This window comes from Micrasema longulum, unplaced genomic scaffold, assembly GCF_059751315.1.
Source record: "Micrasema longulum isolate JH-2025_06_02 unplaced genomic scaffold, ASM5975131v1 h1tg000522l, whole genome shotgun sequence".
Lineage (NCBI taxonomy): Eukaryota > Metazoa > Arthropoda > Insecta > Trichoptera > Brachycentridae > Micrasema > Micrasema longulum.
Genome location: NW_028277719.1, coordinates 140,343 through 165,492, shown reverse-complemented (window position 1 = coordinate 165,492; position 25,150 = coordinate 140,343).

Sequence of the window (25,150 nt, the reverse complement as noted above, 5' to 3'; positions counted from 1 at the left end):
GAATCACATTAATAACTTATTTAAACATGTCCAGGAAAGTTAATTGTACAATCCAATTAAAATCAAAAACTTTTCCTTCATTTTTTGTTTTCTGATAACGATCAGGATATTTAGTAATCCGGATGACAGAAGTTCGGCTTAGCGGAGTACTGTTGTATTTTTAATAAAGCAATTAAATTACAATTGTAACGGTTTTATTATTTTTTTCCGTGCGACGTCAGAGAAGTGTTCCAAAATGATTTGAAATATGCATATTTTGAATTTCCTGAAAACGAGATATTTGGCACCCATATTACGTTACCGCGCCATACTAGCAATGTTTGTAAGAAGCGCACTCGCTGAGCATGACGTGTGAGGTCAATGTGACGTGACGCCAACTAACTCGCTTTTAAACCCGGAAATTCCTGTTCCCTTCCAAACTCATTACCTGATCACACATTCCTTATTACAATTCGGGCAAAGAAATTTCAGGTTTCTGGGCCCCAAAATATTAAAGTTGTAATTAAAATTTCATAAAATGGTTACTGGAATTAGGTAGAGAAAAATCGGAAAACTTTAAAAAAATAAATAAATTTATAAATGTTATATTTAAATATTGTATAACTCTATAATAAATTAACTAGTAGGTAGTCATTTTGTTTATTTTTGCATAAAAATGTTTGCCTTAAAACAGGTTGTACCTAATTAGGCAGACTAGACATAGTCCAGAGAAATCTATTACAAATTGGAATTTTTGTTAATAAGCCATGACAAAATACTGGATTGCACCCCCTAGGGAGTCATTAAGATGAACAAATTACAACAGAGGTGGGCAAAATTTAAGAGAAGGGAATATGGACGTCTAGGCATTTACAGGGCTTATGACCTGTCGTTGGCTGATTTAAGTAGCCACTTTACACACTGTGTAACATTCACCATTTTGCCTTTGTTTGAATTATATTTACCAGATCTATCTGCCTACTAAAAAACAGATGTTAAAAAACAGATATTAAAAATAGATATGTAGATGTATTTTTTTTTTAAAGTACAAATTTTAACCAAGTTTGACTGACCAGTCTGTTTTTTGGTCGGCTGAAAGATATTGCTTTTAGCAATAGGTAAGTTCACTAAAGTGCTAATATTCATTGTGTATTAAATAAAAAAAAAAATCATGAATCGTACCGATCCGATCCGATCCGATCTATTTAATGTATTTACAAAGTTATGTCCGATTTCTGAAAATGTCTTGTTATGAATATGAAAATTTTATTAAAATTAATAATTAAAGTCTCACTGCTGGTGATTACGTTAAATTACATAGACATCTACTTGGATCTAATTCTAAACTTATTTATTCAGCAATGAATAAGTAATTAGTAATTACATCCTATTAAACGTGACAATTATTTTCATCTAAAGGAAATTATAACCACGTGTTACCTAGTAACACATGCTCATGATTTCATTATTGCAAATGGTATCAAATAATAATTTATTCAATGTAGAATGAATTTCAATTGTCCCATCTGTAGAGTCTAATGAGAGAGGCGCAAAATTATTATTGTGAAGATAGAAATATATGTAAATGTTTCGCACAAAAGCCTAATAAATTTCATATCGAAATTCAATTCAAAGCGTGAATTTCAAATTACCGTCAGTTTTTGGGTTATAAATTTTGATTTAATTAGATTTTTACGTGATCAACGGTACGGGTCAAAACAATTAACTGCGTTATTAATAAAAACGGATGCTGTTTTTTATTTATTAACTTTTTCTCTAATCAGTGTTAGATTTCTAATATTATAAGTTAAAATATGGAGTTCAATAAAATAAACACCAAATCAATCAATAAATTGAATGGAAATGTTTAACAGAATAAACCCTTAATATGATATTAGTCTTAAAATGTTTTTCACATATTCGAAATGACAGCAACGAATTATGAGAGTAAAAATAAACCTACATCTTAAATTTAAAAATATTCTTAAGTAGCCACAAATATAAAAAAAAAACTATTTAAATAAATTTATCAATTATAAGTATACATGTAGGTACAACTAACACAAAAAACGAAATTTCATAATAAATAACTGAGCAAAACTCTACGCAAAACTAAGAATTAAATAACAATAAATAAAAACATTTTTAAATACAAGTAAAAATTTGAAACAAAATAAAATAATATAATAATGAATGCACGATGTGATTAAACAGCAAAGGCATGCATTTAAGAACCAAGCGCTGTTATTACTCCTGACTTGAGATAACACACTGTCCATGTCTGCCTAGATCATACATACATTGCGCATTTAAATAGATTCTAAGATTGTTTAGGTTAAATTAATCCATCGTATTATATATCATTACTGCCAAGCTATAAAAGTTCTCATAAGCTTGTTAATTGGCATAAACACATTAAAGTATGAGTAATATTCTAAAAATGTTATCTATTAGCCTAGAGCTCTATCCCCCTGTCTTCCAAATATAACTCTATGCTATATATGCCTGTGCACATAAAAAAATACAAAGACAATACAAAAACAATAGATTTTTTATTTTCTTCGGCAGTCAGGCTACTCTAAAAGCACTGTGCTCTGTCAAAATAAATTCTAAATTAACCTACGGGCCCTTAATTGTGTCGGTGATTGTAAGAGTGCGACATAAACTTGGGTGCAAAATTAATGTCACTTAAACATTGACGGTAGCGAGGCAGCTGATGAATTGGCAAGGCTGGGACCTGAGACAGTCAGATAGTGGGTTGCCCAAATATGCTCCTCATAACGAGCATAGGTCATGGGCCAAAAAGCAGAGCGTAATGCTTTGGCAAAAAATACCTGGTTGGCGCCATGCAAAGGAACTGATCAAAGGGCACTCGCAAAGGTTTGCCTCCAACCCCATGAAGCTAAGCCGAAATCAAGTGAGGGTTTTCACTAGAGCCTTTACAGGGCACTGCAGATTGAACAAACACCTTGCTAGAATAAACCTTTCTAAATCTTCTAGATGTAGCTTCTGCAATGCACATGAGGAATTACTAATACACATTATTTATGAAGCTAGCTAATAGCCCGATACTTTACGGATCTGGGCTCGGGGGGGGGAGATTTAGCAAAATGAGAACTCTCACCATCCACACAATAGCCAGACTCTTTATAAACCTGGGCTTGGAGGGCAAGAACTATTCATGAAGACCCGTCACAATAGATCTTCACAGGTCACGGTGACGTCAAAAGCTTAAAGCATAGCACTAACTCCTACCTCTAAGAATAAGAATAAGAATCAATAATAATATTTTTAAAGCAAAAATACAAATGTAACAAAAATTATAATGGGTATTATTTTTATCTCAGGTAAGGTCTTATAATGTTTTAAGAGACCATAATCATTTGTTAGGTGTTTGAAACATACAAAGTGACTTTCAACCATTATTTGTCCAGTTGGAGAATACAGTTTTTGTGTTTGAAATTTAACCAAAATCCTGGATGAGTGAATTTGACTACATGTCTACTTTCAGGTAAAAATCCTAAACAGGAAAATAAAAGCAATACCATTTTGAAGGAAACCCAATGAATCGAAAGTTTTTTTATCGTTACTTTTTGTAATGCAATTGGCCTCAAATGTCTATGGAAAATACATTCATTCTTCTTACTTTTAGAAAAGCACCTCACAACACATTTTCATTCCTCCATACTTGTATTTTGTTCCGAAAACAAAGACATTTTGTAGGTGCCCATATTTAATCAAAAACAGCTTTGTGACAAATTAATTAAATTTTTATTTAAAAATATCACCAAGATAACGTCACAAAAACTTCCGTAAAAAGAAGAATGATTTGTTGCAAAATTATTTCAATAAACCCATGTAAAAACATTGTGCCCGTGTCCACATATTTTGAAATAACTCGAGGACATGACTACTGGGTTTTGAAAGTTATGAAAAGTGCAAAATTGCTTTGTTGAATTGAACTTTAAATACAAAATAATTCAAACGTATTTTTACTAGTGTTCTATTAATATTAAATTATGAGTGTTCTTACTAAAATTTAACTCGCGTGTGTTGTAAAAATTCAAGGGTTTTGTTTATTCTATATTTATTATCCAAATGTCAACACGCTCAAAAATGTTTAAAGAACAAAGATTAAAAAAGATGCCCTAAAAATGAGCATGTTTCTAAAGTTTATGTTAATTTTTAATGCAACATGCATTTTGTCACATTTGCTTTGAATGGATCTCAAATTAAAACAAGTGTGTGTAAGTATACCAAAATCTATTTAAAAACTTTTATAGTTAAATTATTAAATAAGTTTCATATTCACCGACCAACAATTTTAGGATTCCGCGTCAAAAAGAATTATTATGAAATATATTTTGAATGGAATAATTGATTTGAACGTATCCATTTCCAGCCCGCGCTGTTGAAATTAATGTGTGTTTTCAGTTTTCTAGCTGAACCAGGTAGTCAAAGTTGTTCGTCTCGGTTTCATTATGAAAATAGCTCGCTAAGTTTATTGTAAAAGTTTTCTCGCTTTGTGAATTCGCCGCAGAGAAATATCGGAGGAATATTGAATTAGATTTGATGAAAAAGAACTGCAGTAGGAAAGAACCCAAGCAAAGAACGCGTTAGTTCAAAGGAAAGAAAAACCCTACCTGAGAATCTGATAGTTAAAAATAAAATAAACTTGCATACTTTGATACCACGTATAAAGTTTATTATTCCAATACCGTGTTATAACATTTTCATCAACTAAGAAAAAATCCAATATCAGAGGTCGAGGATCTAAATTCACTCTTAAACTATAGTTTCCTAAAACGGTGCCGTTATCTAGCGCCCATTATATACGGTGGCCGTAATAAGACGGCTGTTTTAACAGTGATCAGATATGTCAATTTAAGAGAAGGGTTCCGTTATTTAGCGGCCTTGATCATCTTATTATATTAATGGCACAGGTGTCGTGGTGCAGTTGGTTAGACGGCCGACTGTGAAACTGGCGTCGTGGGTTCGATTCTCGCCAGTTGCAAGAAAAAAATCCATTAAAGATTAAAATAAAATCGATGTTTATGTACGAACATGTGTTTATTTGTATGAAAACTCAAAGTATCTTCATTGGTAACCTGTAATTGAACATGTTTAGAAAAAATATGTAAATATATTGTAATATCTCCCCTGCTCGGGTAGCTGCTTATGTTTTAAAAAATTGAGAAATGTTCAATATTTCATAGATAAAACCATTTCTACATTGCATTTTATTATATAAGAAATCACAACAGGGATGGAGAACATTTTAGAGAAGGGAATATGGAAGTCTAGCATTTACAGGGCTTATGATCTGTCATTGGCTGGTTTAAGTAGTCACTTTACACACCGTGTCTAAAATGTTTTCCATCCTGTTGTAATTTGTTAATCTTAATGACTCCCTGGGGGGTGAAATCCAGTATTTTGTCTACAAACATTTGGATAAACTCAAAGTAATAATATCTCTGTAATATCTCTTCTCTCTCTTCGATCCGTACCTCATGTCTGAGGATAGTGATTACGCCTGACTCCAGGCAAGGCTCGTCTGTGGACAGTCTTCCTCCATCCGAAGCGTCTTGTGCTCTTCTATAGTCATTGTAATATAAGAAATTGTTAAAAATCGGTAAAATTTCGATCAAATTTACTAAGTCGCTCATAAAATCGGTAAGGTTGGCCATAGGCTCTGTAAATGCCTAGACCGCCATTTTTTTTCTTGAAAATTGATGCTTTCCGTCTCTGCTTTAATATCATTTACGATGAATTGATATGATCATCCAACGAAATACTTCGCCCCAATAAAGAATTGGATAAAAACGAATTTTCCTCTCTCCACTCGAGAAAATAATAATGATATTTCGCGCTTTTTTACCGCTTCTAAATTCGAAATTCGATCACGAATGGCATCGGTAATAAGGCATTGTAAGTTGCCATATGCCGCCCGCTGAGCTCCACAGATATCGTATTTCCAATAAGAAAAATCATTCCATAAGAGCGGGAAACGAATGTTACCCGATCTGGCAACATTACAGTTATAAGATGTTTTTAGTATTTGTCTTTGGAATATCTGACAGCATTATACTCCCCCCCTTTTCAGCAAAAAATAAAATAAAGCTTTTGTAAAAGATAAATTGTTATTACCTGTTAAAGGCGTAATGTTTTGAAACGAAATTAAATTACCATACAATTGACTTAAGCAGAGCTCACACAAGAATATCGCAATAAAAAGGAAAACTATATTTTGTCACAGCTCCGTGAACAGACTTGACCTATGCAGGACAGGACAGTGAGACAATACATTATTTTTTTAAATTCATTATTTTTTAAAAACTCGTGAGAGTTATATAAAAAAAAAACATTATGACGCCTAGTCATGTTTTGTGTCGCCTGGTTAGTGTGGTTATCATGTGCTTTTTCAGGTTGATTCTAAATCTGTCTCCAGTGTAATTTTTAAAGCCATGTCATTGAAGTGTTTAAGTCCATCATTGTATAGGACTTTTGACTATTCTACGTTTGTCTTCGCTTTTTAAATGTGGTAGTGTTGTTGGTATTATATTTGTATATGTCAGCAGTTTTGGTTAATGTTATGTCACTGTCTTGCATGTTTTGTGCAATTTCGTGTACAATTTTTATAGTCTCAATTTTCGACAATTATTTTATGTCCAACTGGTGTGCTTTTTTGTACAGTTTAGTCGTAAGGGTCAAGTAATCTTAAAACATATTTTTTTTTAATACGTGTGATGTCACTGAGCTCCTCTTAAACGGCTTAACAGATTTACGTGTGGTTTTCAGAGAAATGGTGATCTTTGCGCTGTGCGGGTTCGTAGTTATTAAAATCTTCAATCTAATAGGTAAAAAAGAATTTATCACTGGTTAGGAGCATAAACGTTTTATTCATCGATCTACTAGGGTCGCATTAGAGGAGAATGGGATGATGATGTTTTTTGTGCATAAAAAAGTTTGCTTTTGAATGTTTACAAACAGCATTCGTTTTTTGTGGATCTCAATCATATTTTTTTTCGTAAATTTCTTATAATTTCGATCCATTTATTTAATTTGACTGGATTTTTGGTAATACTAAAATAATATTAACTGACATTAATACGTTTTTGAAAATCGTATTTCTACATTAGTGCACCCCTCTTAGTGAGAAGAGCGTTGTTTGACATTTTCGAAAAAAATGACGTATTTGAAAAATATTTTATTTTATGTTTTGGAATTTAACCATTAACAATTACCTAGGTACCAGGCGCGTGCGGTGATTTTTATCAGTAGGAATGCTGACAAAAAATAATCATGTTCTTAATTTTAGTAGGTTTAATATTATGTTAATAAAATTTGTATAAAACCACTCACCGACTTATCTGTCTACCGGTTTCGAGACGTAACCCATCTCTTCGTCAGGACAACAACACTACACCGACATGCAAATATCACTACGCACCTTCACCATAGTAGATTTGCAAAAATATAAAATTGACATGCAGGTTAGACACATGCTTCACTACGCCAGGGTTAATTAACCCTCGGTGGTGGCGTGGTGAAAATTTTTATTATTTCAATTTATTATTTTTTATAATCTATATCTTAGCATGTTCAAGCTATGCTGTAGTATTTAGGTGAAATAATACTTTTTAATATTTTGAATATAAAAAGAAATATTTACGTAAGTATTATTTACCCAAATATTTCAATTTATTTGCCGCTTTCTGTTGGTCTGTGATTGCCATTTTCGAAAATAGGAAACAAGTTGTTATAGAGCTGGATTGTAGGGGGGTTTTGTTATTAATAGCATTTAGGCCAAGTGTTTAGTAAACATGAATCTTTAAACATAGGCAGAATGACCTGTCTTAAGCCCTATAAATGTCTGGACATTCATATTTTTTTATTAAAGATGTTTTCTTTCTCTGAAAACTTCTCAATAAATGTCAATTTTGCTTACTCCCTAGGAAGAGGATTGTTGATCTTGTCTACAAATATTTGAACATACTAAAAATGCTGTTGATAAAGTATTATTTATGTTAACAGTTGGGTGGGTAGTTTAGTGAGTGAAGGGATAAAACTATGTAATAACTTATCAAACTTTGTTCCTATTACCAAGGGTGGATGAAACTTGAGACAGATCAATACTTGGTTATTTCTACATCTGACAACCTAGCTCAACAAAAATTAATAAAACATGTTTTCTTCTAAAACATGTCCGAACATTAAAATTAAAAGTATGTATATGAGTTATATTAGTCACATTTATCATGTTGCAAATAATATTGTGACATCGTTGGATTTTTTGCTAAGATCTATTCAATATTATATTCTTATTCTGTGTCCGGGCAGAATGAGTGTACTGCTCTGTTTGTGAAACAGAACCAGACTTCTGGGTTAGTATTCTAAACGGTTTCATAGTGCGGTATAGCGCATATTTACGTACTGAATACGGGCAATAAATGCGTTTAGCATAGCAGCCCCAGACGAGTAGGTACTTTCGACTCGATGGCTACACACAAATAAAAATCCTGAATATGAAATCGAATGGATGTAAATCCACCTCGCAGTGTAGAGGCTGACGCATCCGACTACCGTGCTTGAGGTCCCAGGTTAGATTCCGGAAAAGTCGATATAAATATTTATTAAAACGTGGTTGAACATAGCAATGTTCCTGGACTGGCACTTAAAGCGTGAGATTAATCATTTTGTTTCATGTAAACAATAACCGTTTTGCATCTGTTTTTCAGTTGATTATTTTATGATTCAGGGATAACTATACAATCAACTAGATATTTTTGACATTGACATTTTACTAGACTCTGCAACATCGTTTGAAAATAATATGCTGAAAAAAATTTGAATCCCAAACTGTAATTATCTTCACTTACATTTTTTTTTATGATACTCTCACTCGCACACACACATATACACACCCTCCCACCCACCCACTCTAACTTACACACACACACACACACACACACAAACACACACACACACCTTGTTTTTACCCGGTAAAATTTTTTTGCTCTGTTTTTTTTATTTTATTTTATTTATTTATTATTTACATACAATATTACATTTTTATTATTTTTTAAAACATTTTTTTTTCTACAGGACTCACCAAGCCAATTATATGGCTTGTCGGTAAAGATTCTTTACATTATATGAAAACACTGCATAGTTGTATAATAATAATTACTGCTAACTTAAATATAAGGAGCACAAAAAAGTACAAATAATTTATGCTTTCAAAAAAATGTTTAGAAAAATGTAAAAAAAGCAAAAAATAAGTAAATGATAACGCAATTATAAGATAAAAAATAAATACAAAACTGGAGTACCAAAATTTAAAACAGAAGTGTGTACATATTTAATAGGCACAAAGCATTTTATTAAAAACATTATTACTTAACATATCCATATCCATATCCATATCCATATCTATATCTATGTCTATATCTATATCATATCCTTATCCATATCCATATATATATATATATATACCCGTAAATGCACACATACATATCCACACATACATATATACACATATATACACATACATACACATACATACATATGAAAATACAAATACACGTTTTATATATATCTATATTTACAAATATTCAATTTTATGAATATATAAACTCCTGATCGAATAGCCAGTCTATTATTTTTCCTTGTCACTTTTGGTAGTGTCATTTCTAAGATTGTTTTAATTGGAAAACAACAAAAATGTCATTTATACCTAAGCATTATTCTCCCTACTTGTTTTGTTGATATATTTATTGTGTTGTATTATGTTTCCTTCATAAAATATATCAAATAAAATAAAATAACTGATTGTACAATACTCACAAGTCATGTCTGTTTGTCTTTTAAAAACAAAGATATATTCACGCTGCAATTGGTGAAATAAATGCTTTACAATATGTACGATCTTGTGCAGAAAACGATAAAATGAATCTTCTGACGATATATTTTTTTGCAATAAACGATTTATAATTAGAAATAGAATTTTCCATTTTTGTAAAAATAACTTAAGTTTTTCGTTCGTAAGTGTTGCCTTTTATTCATTTTTTACTTATTCCGTAGCATTTTTTATTCCCTCCATTTAATTCTGTTCTGTCATGTTGTATGCAAGATGCAATAATTCTTCTGCTTCGCCGAAGGGGATGATGCGGTGCTATTTCTAAAGTTGTCTCAGTGCTGTAAAGATGTATTGGTATAACGGTCTATACATGTAAAGTGTAGGTAGGTGTAGAATAATCTATGTCTATGGTCTATGTAGTCGATACGAAAACGGCGAGAAAGCACTTAAGGTAATTTGTCGTGGAAAACATCAAACTAATGGAAAAATATTTTAAAACGGCGAATTTTATCTACTTTGTAAAAACGCAGTGTTTTGTTTGTTATTATTCATTTTTGATGCATGAGTTGAGTATACTGTAAGTGCATACAAAATGAATGCAATTTTATGGAAAATTAATGCCCTTCTTTTGTATTTTGGATGTTTGTTGCACTTACTTTGTAGTTTAATGTTATATTTTAAAAGTGTAAATAAAATTTAGTTTGTTTTATGAACCACATTTTTTTTATTGTCACAACCAACTAGTTTCGGCAACTCACGTTGCCCTCTTCAGGCTTATAAAATAACTTCATTATTATTAGTTAGGTCTTCTTTTGGTTTGAAAAAAGGTGTTTTGTACAATAAAATAAATGAATTAAGAGTATTAACGCATAGATATGTTTTAAAATATTTTTCTTTATCCTAATTATTTATCATAAAGTATATTTTTTGGCATTTTTTACATAATATATTTTTTTAAATATTAAAACAAATATGTTTGCTGACTATTTACAAAAAATACTGATTAATGATGGATTGCAGTAAAAATATTTTGTTTCTAATCTCAAATATATATTTTTTTATTTTATATTTTTAAGTCTAATAACTTATAAGTATAATAACTTTTTAAAGAAATAATCCACTAAGTTTATATTTTCTTTGTTTTTTGTTTGTATACATAAATACAATAATAATTAACACAAAAAAAGTAAATAATATGACATAAATCTATCTGAGTCTTAGGTCTAAAAGGACCAATGTGGTTTTAATTTTTCTTGCTAACATTTTGTAAAGAGTTGATGTCAATCAGAAGATACACATATAAACAAGATATATACAAATACACACGTGGTTGTGTTTATTTATTGAAAATAGTTTTAAATACCTCAAACAGTTTATTATAACGTCAAAAAATAGCTGTAAAATAATTCTGCCGAATTGTTGTGATTTCAGACATTGGCCGTTTTAGATCCAAGCCACAAATATATTTATTAAAAAAAATAGATAACAAATACATATTCAAAAAACAATGAATTATTTGCGTTCTTATGATTTATCCAAATATTGAATTTAGAGGGCCATTTACAACGAATGGTTAATAATTCATAATTATAAAATGGGAATCAAGTTAGGGTAGATTGGGACTCGAACCACGGACCTTTGAGCCGTGAATCCGAGACACTAGCCACGGGACCGTGACCCGATTTAAAATATTACATTTCAATATAATATCTTTAGAAATTGTTAAAAAAGAAGGACGATTTTTCATCGAAAAACTCCCTTACAGGTGTGAAAAATATAAATATGTGAAGTTATATTGTTATTTTATTTTTATTTATTTTTGCACCACAACAGACCAGGAGACCCAGGCTTAAGAAAAAAAAAAAAAAATTTATGTTCTCACCGGGAATCAAACCCTGAACCTTTCGTGCGTGAGTCAGGCGTCTTGACCACTACACCACGGAGGCCGCCAATATAGAGGTAGCCTTCTAACGGGTATAACCATTGTCAGGTTAGTCTTGTATATTGGAATGTGGAACATTCTGTTGATTTTTTTTTTGGTTTGTTAGCAGGTTAAAAACAGATTTAGAAGAAAATTGATTAAAAACACACTAATTGAAAAAAAAAAAAGATTTTTTTCTTCCAACTGGGGAGAATCAAACCCGTAACCTGAGTTTTAGAGATAGGCGTTTTACCAACTGCGCTACGGTGCCATAAATATGATGAATAAATTATTATATTTTCTAGTATTTTTACAGTCTTATCAAATGAACTCGTCATTTGCAGATGTAATAAAAAACACAGTAATATTCACACTGTGTGACGTTCACAAAATGGCCACTTAAACCACCCAAATGACAGGTCATGAGCCTTGTAGATTCCTAGACTGTTATATTCCCTTCTCTCACATGTTTTTCATCTCTGTCGTAATATGTTAATATTCATCGATTCCTAGGGGGCTGAATCCAGTTTCTGTCTACAAATATTTGGACAAACTCGAAACATTGTTGATAGTCCTGGTCCAAGAAGGAGCTTAGTATAAAAACAAAGTAAAAATTTTAGGCATTGCCTAGTATGTAAGTGAATGAATTAGAGGGTGAATATCACCCGCATCAATAAAGGTTTCTGCTCTTTAACTTCACAAACATCAAAGGATGGAAGAATTGAAGGAATAAAAATGTTCGAAAATAGGCAAAATGGTGAATATTACACAGTGAGTAAAGTGGCCACTTAAACTGGCCAATGACGGGTCATAAGCCCTGTAGATGCTTAAACTACTATACTTTCTTCCATAATATGTTCTTCATCTCTGTTGTAATATGTTTTAAAAAATAACGTCAATTTTTAGACAAACGGGTCAAAAGTATTGCTGGATATTTTAATACTTTCCCACTGATAAAACTTCGGTATTTAATTGTATTTTGAAACAAAAAATTAATGGGTCCGTAATATTGAATGTACTTTTATAGCTCATATAATTTTATTTCTTATAAACTCGGCATAATTTATCTGTAAATAGCTTAAAACTAACGCGAGGACATGAGAGAAATAGCAGTATTTCAAATCAATACATCTTATACCCATGCAAGGTCTGGTCTGTGAAAAATATATCCCCCTTTTCAATACAATATGTAAATACAATAATCAAAGAGGACAGATTTGCCTGGTGTTGAAATGTTTTGCCACCTTCGGAGGTTATTTGCTTTTAATCCAAGTGACAACTAGACAATTGAATAAGTGTGACATAAAAGAAAAACTTCATGGTCCAGCGCACGGTTACAAAAACAACCCCCCCGTCTTTTGTGCCCAGCCTTCCCTTACTGCATAAAGCCTTAAGGATATTCCCTTATACACAAATCTCCTGAAAGGAATCCCGGTAAGAACACAATGGCATTAGGGAGGTATTACTATGAATGGAACGAAGTAGAGTTTTTCAGGATTTTCATTTATCATTGTTAATCTAAAATGCATCGTTGCATTAATGGAAAAAATCAAAGTATGAACACTAAATTGTAGGTTATCTGAACTTAGAGTTTTTTGAGTAAGCCTTGCATAGGACACTGCATTGGTATACTAATTCATTTTATTTATCTTATTACATATAATCATACAATTATTACATTAATATATAATGTAATCATTGAATTATATTATTCAATCAGCAGCAAAAGCATAAAAGTCATTGATAAGAAATATTTTGAAAAAGCCTTAGAGATATATTTTTAAATATTAAATTTGAAATTTATTTATAAACCCTTACGAATTATGACATCCATTTCACAAAAATAATAAATCATTTTTTATTTATACTCTGTTGTTGATAATTATATTTTTTACGCCTTTTGAAAAGTTTTTTGTTTAGTTTTGTCTGATAGTTCATTATATAATTTCAGTCCCTGATTTATTAGTCTCGATTGTCCTTGTCTTGTTTTGGAATTTCGTATGTGATATTGTTCTGATATTCTTGTATTATGTCAATGTTTATTACATTTTTTAAAAAGTTTTAGTTCTTCGTCTTTAACGATATCAGTGGCTAACTTATTAGTAAATTTTAAAGATTCTAGTTGGGAAAGTTCATTAACATATAACTGTTTGGTTTTTTTTAAATAGTATTTTAGTTGGTGTAAGATAAAAGAAGTCATATACTAGCTTCAATATTTTATTTTGCTGTCGTTGTAGTGTGTTTATGTCATTTTGGTTTTCCATTCCCCATAGATCTTGTCTTGATGTCCCTTCTGTTTGTCAATGCTTCTTTTTTTTTTTAAATGTCTTAAACTATTCTTTTATTATAATATTTAAACCCTATAAATTGCATACATGGACAATGTCCGTTAATAGATAAATATAACATATTTTAGATTTGACATAGGCTTCATACATAATATTTTTTTCCGTTTTCGTTTTTAAAGTTTTTGATTTTTGAAAAAATACTCGATACTGTTGCAATTTTGCTTAATAAATTATTGATGTGAGCTGTCCATGTCAATTTGAAAGAGTGATTCTTTATTCAAGGAGTTTGCAATGCTTGATATAAGACATCAATATTTACTGAGGGCAATGGTGGTCACTCACACTAACAGAGATATACTCCCACCAGTTTCTTATCATTATAAGACTCGGAGTTCTAGTAGCAATCTGATTTCCCTACAAATGGTTAGAACTTCTTTAGCACAGAGACAATACGTGCTACATATTACAACAGTTTTATAATATAATTCCAGAACCATGGAAATATTGTAAAAGCCACAAGCCAAAGAAGTTATGGACTACTTTCTCTGCGAAATTGGTTGGAGAGAGTCTACGGGGTTGTTGGTGGCTGTTAGATAGCCAACACATTTTGTTATTTAAATTATAATAATATATGTTTGTAATTTTTGGAGATCCTCATTACTTTTTGGTCTTTTTTTACTTTTTTATTTTTAAATGGTTTTTATCTATTTTTTTTATTTTATCTTTTACGATGTGTTTTAGCAAACATATATATTTACAATGTTTTCAACTATTTTTCTTATGGCGTATTTTGATTTTACTACATATTTTAATGAGTTTTAAAATATGTTTCTTACTATGGATTTTACTACGTTTCTTGCTTTGTTATAAACTATCTATTTTATTATGTTTTTACTATTTCTATTACCTTTTTTTTTTTATCAATATTCCTACAGAGATGAGGTAGAATTTTTTCAAATTCAGGATTATCGATATTCGAGCGTTTACAGGGCTTATGACCTGTCATTGGCTGGGTTGAGTGGCCACTTTACGTTTTTTTACAACATATATATATATATATACAAGGAATATTGATAAAAAAAATATACATACCTACTCCCCCTCGGGAGAAATCCAGATTTGTGTATGTACAAAAATACACATACCAAAAAAATAATGTTGTCTATTACCTTTATTTATTTTTCTATGTATTGATTACAGTTTTTTTTTACTGTTTTAGAACGATGAAAATAACCCTAGTTAAACAGTCAAAGTAACTTGGTATAAATATGTAATTTTATGTTTATGAAATAATAATAAATAAAATAAAAAAATACAAATTACAACCAAGACGGAGAACTATTTTGAGTGGTAAATGTAGAAATTTAGGCATTTACAAGAAAATATATTATTTTACTAGCCAAAAACACAATTTGCAATATACATTTAAGTATCTAGATAAATATATGAAAAATAATACAATTTAAAAAAATAAAAAATCAACGAAAACGAAACTGTTCAGACGTGTTAGTTATCTATCAGCTATTATCAACCTCTCAGAATCTCCTCGCCCGATTTCACCATTTAACCATATCTTTATCTATTGATAGACAAGATGATTTATCACACGCTTCAGATCCAGTCCAGGTACTAAACGATATCATCATAAACATGCTTAAGCCCAATATTTCAAAAGAGATGAAGAAAATGATTTGTTGAATAATGTCTCTGTTGAAATTTTGACATTTACTGGGCTAATCGATCATTTCATTTCAGCAAACATCAACATATGAAAAAGCATCAAATAGCGAGATATCCAAGTTTTCTTTTTACATCGCAAACCCTACCCACTTACCCGGATTCGTTTTAAATGTCTTGTGACCTCTTTTCAGATCCACACATTGCAAAAACAATTTTTTTAGCTTTAATGAACGATATTTTTTTTTCTCAGAAATGATTTGTTTACCAAAAAATTGCGTTTTTTTTTGGAATTTAAATTTACTGCTTTCAATGCCATCCCTGTCAGAGCAACTTAAGTTAATATTGTCAATTTGTCTGTCACCCTTTATCGTTTTTTTTAAAGAAGTATTTGCCATAATATATATATATAGAATAATTTACCATAATATTTCAATTTCGGTGGCCATTTTCAACGAGTTGTAAATAACTCACTATTCGAAAATGGAAATCAAGTTGAGGTAGAGTAGGGTTCGAACCTAGGTTCTCTGATCCGTGAGTCCGCAACACTAACCACAGGACCACAACCAGATCTGTATTAAAAAATCTTATTTTCCCGATTCCGACGGCGATAGGGTATGTTAGTTCATTAGCTTGTTAGTAAATGGAAAAAACAAGTCCGATCGAGAAAACCAAAAACTGTCACCGCACGTCTCCGCTGGCCAAATAATTCAAACCTAAACATACAAATTCAGGAAATTGTACAGATGTAGAAATAAAATAGTACGCAGAATTGTGAATACATTCACATTCACTTTTTTTCTAGGTGATCACTTAGACTAGTCAATGAAAGTGTAATCAAATTCGCATTCAATTTTTAGGACATTCAATTATTTTTTTAAATATTATAAATCTACCCTTTAGATATTATGCGCGTGAAATTGAGCCGTCAACACCGCTGGTTCGGAATAAGGAGCGGAAAGAAATCTGAACGCGGAAGTTTGATAACATTGGAGGGAAATGAAGAGCTGGGGAAGTACAGAATCATCTCATGTGCCGGCAGCATCCTTTAAACTTCTTAAACTTCTGCTTAAACTTTAACTTAAAGTATGGTTTGCAGTGAACGCCATCTCTGGCCGAGCGGCCCGACCGATATCAGGATTCTAGTTTCACCAAAACTTCGATTTGCTATGATTTTTTAGTTTTTTATTTAAGAGCACGGGTAAAAATTCAGACTAAACCAGCATTATAAAAATAAAAGCACTGAACATTTACTCACCACTTAAATTTATTGAATTACCGATCGGTTTTGAATCTACACAAGCTTCCGGATCAATGATTAATTTAGTAATTAATATTGTCCTATTGTAGTTTCCATGCATTATAAGTTAATGTATAGACATTAACATAGTAATATCTTTACATTGTAAACGTATAAATAAGGTGTAAGCGACTCGGCGCGGCCGGGCTCTGCGCACATCAGTGGCAAGCAGTGATTTATTTTAGAGGTATTCTACAAAAAAATTCATTCATTTGTACCTACATATAAGGACATAAAATGTAAGTCATATAATTACATATGACTGTTTTTTCTGTGGTTCTGTAAAAATCAACTGAAAAATCAATTTTTATTCACCACGCGATATACGTAGCTTTGTTCTACACTATTTTTGTACAATGCTTGCACAAAAGTTTATTAACAAATACCACAATGACATTCAGCAGTAACTGTCAAGATAGAGCGCTGGTCGATTCCCTTTAAAATTAATAATGCCAAAAACAGCCACTGCACACGCCACATGTCCTACAAATTTGGCTCGTGTAACGTCTCTATCGTAATGTTCATATGATTTTAAAAAGAAGGTTTCGCTTCAATGAAATGGTCTATCGTATTAAAGAAATAAAAAATCGAAGTAGGTATATTTTAAGTTAAATAAGAATATGCGTAAACATGTATTTTTGACAAATTTGGGCAATTTTTATAATATAAAATTATATGTGCATCCACCGTATGTATCTTATAAGATATATTATTATTATTATGGATAACTAATATAGCGGCATTTTCATAAAATACCTCAAGGGCGCATTACATAGTGATTTTGTAGATAAATAAATTTAATTGAAGGTTTTAAATTTGTAATTTAATTAAAACAATTTATTTTGTTGTCACATGCTACGGATTTATTCAAATGATTTAGAGAACAAGTGGGTTTTAAGGTTTTTTCAAAACATCACTTCACTTTCACAGCCTCGCACCTCTGCTAGGAGAGCATTCCATGCCATAGGGCCCGCGACCGCAAATGCGCGCTTACTAAATTTAGTGCGCTGTTTGCGTAGAGGTATAATAACTTTTCCTCTCGCCGTAGACGTAGCTGATATAAACGTGAGACGCCTGTCAGCTAGTTCGTCTGGAATGCATACTTTCATTAGATATTCCGGAGCAGAGTTGTGCAGTGATTTATACATAAGCCAACAGAGTTTGTATTCGACCCTCTATGGAAAACGTAGCCAGTGTAATGAACTAACTGAACAAAACATAAACAAATAATACAATATTATAAATAATATAAAGATACAGCCAATACACAGATAAACCGTAAAATGAATACTAGAAAGGTTTGGTTCTTTATAAAAGTTTATGTCATTAAAATATTTGTAATAATGAACAAAAATCTTAATTCTACTGAATTGCAAGCACAAAATTTGATTTGTCAAAAGAACCTCATTTTTTTTTTAAAAGTACAAACGACTTTACTCAATTAAGAAAAACTAATGTTTCGTTTGTTACACAGTATTATTTAATTTAAAAACGTTGATGTCTTTTTAAAAAAGGAAAATGAAAGAGTTTTTAACACCGGAATAATAAGGTTCCAACTTTGAAATTGATTTGAAACGAGGAAAATATAAAAATGCAAATTCAAATTAACTCCTCTCCACTCTACAGATTGACCACACAATGTAATTAAGGAATTGTGGCAGAGAGACGACAGGCGTAAAATCTAAAATTTGATTACTGCTGAAAAAGCTTTTAAGCAACCAGGGGCAGCAACTTTCCCCAAAAAATAACCCCCAACCCTCACAAAACGTGCCGCTAACGTATTCACCTTCATCCCTCTAAATCCTTTAAACTTTGTACAAAGAAATGATAATATATCCACGGTTATAATACCACACCGTGAGTGAGTGTAAAATGAAAGTAAGGAAAAATATTTCATTTTTGAGGTTTCAATGCAAAACACTCACAAATGTCACAATCCCGAATGTGTTAAAAGTTTAAATTAAAGCATTTGAGAATTACAAAAATAAAAGAACATTTAAAAACACAGTTTTTCTAACAAACTCTGAACTACATTATTTGCACATACTACAATATTATGTTGCAACGTTAATTCAACGTAGTTATGCAGAAAGCAGCCAGCCATCGAAAAGTGAAACTAAGATAATAGCGCTTTTGTAAAAAGAAATATGTATAATTTTATTTCTTATTTGTTTATTCATTACATAGGTTAACATAGTCCCAAGTAATGCCTAGCAGGAGAAAATCCGTTAGTTCTAAGGCGGATTAACATATGTGTTTATTTATAAACACAAAAACACCCTTAAACACCCTCACACACACACACACACACACACACACATATACGTATGCATGTACATTGCGCAAACAATATATGTTAACTATTTGCTCTTCGATGGTACAAATTTGTCCAGCTGTAAAATAACTCATATACGAGTATCTCTTATAGTCTTATATGAGAAAGCATTTGATGTAACAACTGATCACTGTTGGTACATATTTGGACATCATTGAGTGATTTTGACCACTTTGAAGAAATTAGTTCCGAAAAATATAATTTGCGTTATAAATAATATAATATAATATAATATATGTATAAACCCGTTTGGTTGTAAATTAAAATTACTACTCATTTACAAATTTATGTAACAAGGCTTTTTATTGATTATTCTTTTATGTTAACAGTCATATATTAAAATTTTTCTTAATAAATTTAGTGTAAAAAAATACGTTTACTTTTAGTTTTTAATAATGTTTATATTACTTTTTAAATGTTTACAATTTCTCTAAACTTTTTCTTTGTAAAGGAAAAATAAGAAACCTGCTGATAAGCTGGCTTCACGGTTTAGTGGGTTCCATTATTTTTCCTTTCATATTTTCTGTTCATGTTTACCTTCTTAAATAAAAATACAATAGCTTTGTGGCGGACACCAATTTAATGTTTATTTTCATCTATTTTTAAAATCGATTAAATGATGATTTTCATCAAATAAAAAATAAAAAAATATAAGTGGAATTTAATCCAACCAGAATTTCACTGGAACTTATTTCGTGGTTTTAGGAAATTTAATAGTTGATTTGATATCAAATAATATTTAAACATTATTTTGATATTGGACGGTCCGGTCCGATGAACTCGGATTTGATTTATTTTAATTTTGTTATTTAGATAAATTATCTGTTGTACATATTATTTATTTCAGAATTTTAAAAGCAACTTTCAATTGTCATCTTTTGAATTTGAATTTTCCCGCGCACTTCGAGACAGTGAAGTACCGTCTGTTTACGTAAATTGTACTGAAAATTATTTTTATGTTTTTCGAGTTTAATCAGGTAAAGAACTCGAATCCATAAAATTCAACATAAAAAAATGCCCATATTTTTGACATTTAATTTTTCATGTATATTTACGCTTGCATGCATGATCCAGAAACTGGAGCATTAGTCGGATCGGCAAATTTTTCGTTAGGCTAGTGATCGCCTGGTCCCTCTGGACCGGGCGCGCGCTCTTGCTGGCAACAAACTTATTGCGATAATTTCTGCATTATTAACTTTTAAACGGTAAACAGTGGACTCCCGTGTTTTATCTTCTAAGGTACCTATGTACATTATTGAATTATTTTTACATATTTGTTTATAACATGAAATTATAGTACAAAACTTTACTTAAACAACAGAATCTTAATATAAGACAAAACGAAATAGCTAAAAGGACAATCTGATATTATATTAATAATATAATATTTTCCTAATGAAGGTTTACGTTTTGTGATATTTATTTTACTCACGTCCGTGTTGCCATATTGTCTACTTGGATATTGGGACACTTTATTTGCCATTCTTACAAAAATATACAAAATTAATAACGTGCTAAAGTCTTTAAGCACGATACCAAAATGGAACCCACGGTGATCTTGAATCTTATGTCACATAGTGCAAAGATAATAGCAAAAAAAACTTAATTTTGGCGTATTCAAAATAAAAACACATTCAAAAATAGTTATGTTATCATTAATAATAAGGTGGTTGATTGGTTTCCTAGCAAAGAATTTTAAAAAAAAAGAGATTATCATTGGGAATCACTTTTCAATAAGTCCACCTATTATTATATATTTAACTATGTTTTCTTACTACGTTTTTTATTTTTACTATATATTACGATGAAATATATTTTTTGCTACACGTACAAATTACTGTCTTTTACTATGGATTTTGTTTTTACTGCATATTTTACAAAATTTTTAAATATGTAAATATTTTTTATTTAAAATTTTTTTAGCTCCCCAGGGAGTTGAATACTTGTCTACAAAAATTTGGACAAACTCAAAATATTGTTGATAAATTACCTGGTCCATGAAGAAGTATAGAAATTGAAAAAATAATATTTTCAGGCGTTGCCTAGTATGTAGGTGAAATAATTCAATTAGATGAATCTCACCCGCATAAATAACGGTTTCAGCTCTTTAACTTCACAAACATCAACAGATGAAAGAATTGAAGGAATATAGATGTTCAAATATGGGCAGAATGGTGAATGTTACCCAGTGTGTAAAGTGGCCACTTAAACCAGCCATTGACAGGTCATAAGCCCTGTAGATGCCTAGACTTCTATATTATCTTTTCCTTAATGTTCTTCATCTCTGTTGAAATATGTTAATATGAACAGCTCCCCAGGGAGTTGAATCCAGTCCTTGTCTACAAAAATTTGGCAAACTCGAAATATTGTTGATATTTTTTTATGTTTTTCACTAAATTTTCACTATGTCTGCTACCTTTATTTTTTTTTACGTATTGATTATGGTTTTTCATACATGTTTTTACCGTCGGGGTAAATAACCTTAGTTCGATAGTCAAAGCAACTTTGCACTCGTATAAATGTATTATTTTACGTATATGATTTGTTTGAAAATTCACCACTTTTTTTATTGTTTTATTAATTAATATAGTTAAATAAAATGGAACGGGTTTTTTTTCTATTCCAATCTTCTTTTATATATCTTGTTAATCTAGAAACTGTAACTTTCCAAAAAAGAGACTAGGTCTTGGGCTTGGAGAATGGCTTACACAGTTATAGTTATTTAGTACTTAGTCACAATAATTAAACTGTTACGTATCCAACGTATGAACCCTGAAATGAAAGTTGATTATGAATAATTATTATGTCATGAAGCCAACCCACCAACTACCAGAACTTATCGAAGAGAACTTATGACGTTACAGGTGGAGTAATTTAAAAATAACCAAACTTTTAAAAATCAATGCGCTGATAATACCATACATAAAAACACGCATAAAAATGGATTCGTTTGATAATCTATTAATAAATAAATTGATCTTCCTTAATAGAATCAAATGCAATGTCAAGTTTGTGCCCTTTAAAATTGACTAGTTTATTAGACCCTTTTAAAAAATAAATTCGTATATACCCAACCAAAGGGAATTATTTATTCCGAAAATACATCAGCATGGTTCGCATTAATAATCTTTGAAATGGGTTTATTTTAAATAGCGAGAATGCAAAAAAAATCCCATAGGGGTAATTGTCCCTATATTCTCGTTTTATTTTGTGAACCCTGATACCGATACTCTGGGTTAGTCGACAATTTTATTATAATATTATTTTTTTACTACAAGTTGGTGCACTGGAAAATTACAGCACAGAACATTCCAGCTTGATAAAATCACATTTTATCATTATTCTCAAACTGTTTCAACCATGTTTATGATTTTTATGAAAATATACTTCAAATTTAGCATTACCTTCTTTAAAGTAACCAGTCCTTATTCATTATATTATATAGGAACTCTAATATGGGCAATACCCGAATTTTTTTAGTAAATTAACAAAAGTTGTGTCTGTTTTTTCCAAATTTGAAAATGATCATCAAAAGTAATACAAAATGATAAAGGTTATACGAAAGAAAATTTTCAGTTCTTCAAGAGTCTGTTTGCTTTTACATTACGTATATTATTTTATTAGATTACAAGCCTTTGAATGGAATGTGTAGGAGACGAAAGTGAGCATTTTTAATTCTTCTTTCTCTTTCCGTTCAATTTTTTGTTTTTATTTATAAGAATAGTTTATTCATACAAATAAAAATATAGTAGTAGTAAAAAATAAATCAGTGACAAATCACCACCTCTATAAGTCCAAGAGCCTTTTAATCGAGGGAATAAAGCTGACTTATTTTTGGAATTTGGAAAAGTTCAGTCATATCACTCCATTACTTCGGGAACTACACTGGCTACGTTTTCCACAGAGGGTCGAATACAAACTCTGTTGGCTTATGTATAAATCACTGCACAACTTTGCTCCGGAATATCTAAAGAAACTATGCATTCCAGACGAACTAGCTGACAGGCGTCTCACGCTTAGATCAGCTACGTCTACGGTGAGAGAAAAAGTTATTATACCTCTACGCAAACAGCGCACTAAATTTAGTGAACGCGCATTTGCGGTCGCAGGCCCTATGGCATGAAATGCTCTCCCAGCAGAGGTGCGAGGCTGTGAAAGTGAAGTGATGTTTCGGAAAAAACTTAAAACCCACTTGTTCTCTAAATCATTTGAATAAATCCGTAGCACGTGACAACAAAATAAATTATTTTAATTAAATTACAAATTTAAAAGCTCAATTGAATTGATTTAACAATAGAATCACTATGTAAAGCACCCTTGAGGTATTTAATTACGAAAATGGCGCTTTATAAGTTATCCATAATAATAAAGATACTCGCGATATTTATGTTATGAATTATTGATTAATTTGGTGTTATTTCTTTGGTTGTGTTATCTTGTTCTCTTTGTTTGAAAAAAACCGGATACAATTTATGTTTACACCCAATGTATAAACTACGAATTTAAAAAAGTTTAAAAACTCTAACTAGGGGCTCTGTCGTTAGACCAAAGGTCAATACATTGGTCGTTTATAAGGGAGTTACGAAATCGATTCCAAGTTGAACTATAAATATATTTATTTATTTATTAAGGAAATCATACAGTCTTTATATAAATACAAGGTACAAAAAAACAATTAAAAAAAGTATGACGAATTACAAATTTCACATAAATTTATTATGAATGCAGAAGGAGAGGAGAAAAAATAATAAAATTCTAAAAAATAAAAGTTTTAATATTAAATAAAAAGTACACGAAAGAGAGAAGTTATTGTACAGCTCCAACTTTACTTTCATCTCCTCTCGTTCGGCTTAAATGAACATTTATATTTCTAAGTAAAAATTCACAACCAACAATAATTAATTAGATGCAGGGAGTAGATGTACACATGAATTAGCACAAATTAAGAATTGAAATTAAAAGTTAAAATTAGAAGTTAAATTAAACTGAAAATTTTAAATCAAAAGTTTAAATTCATTAATTTATAATATAATTAATAAAAGAAGAAATAATGAGGTTTTTACGTAGGCAGAATAATTAATATTACACTTAATGTAACATAAGCCAGTCAACGACAGGTCATAAGTCCTGTAAATATTGTACTGCTATATCCTCATTTTAAAAATTGTTCTTCATATTGTAATGACAAGATGTTGATTAAATCCGCGGGGAGTAATATCCAGCACTTGTTTTTGACTCGATGGCTGCTGTAAGATAAAAAAATCCTCCTTGTCGTTATGAGTACATTCGCTTACCGTGCTTAAGATCCCGAGTTTGGTACCTAGCAAGGTTTTCATTAAAAATCGACCAAAAATCAAGAAATAATAGAGATGTTATAATATCAAATAAAAAGGTATGTTTATGACCAGCGCGTTTCTTTGTCAAAACAATGAAATTTGCTGGATATATTTAAGTATTTTTTCATGCGATAACGTCTGGCACTCATTAATTTGGATTATTGGAGTTTTTCTGTAAGAAAGGGTCTCTGAGATGGTTTGGTCACGTAGAACGAATGGACGACGAGAAAATGGTAAAACAAGTATATATGGCAAAAATGAACGGCAACGTTAGACGAGGACGACCAAGGAAGACGTGACATGACCAGATAAACCAAAATCTTAAGTCTGGTCATATCAAAAGCAGACAGAACCGAAGGGCATGTATGACAAGATGTATGAATGTGGAAGAGACTAGGATTGTATGCCAGGATAGACGTGTGTGGCGGTCCATTCTCTCTGCCTACCCCTACGGG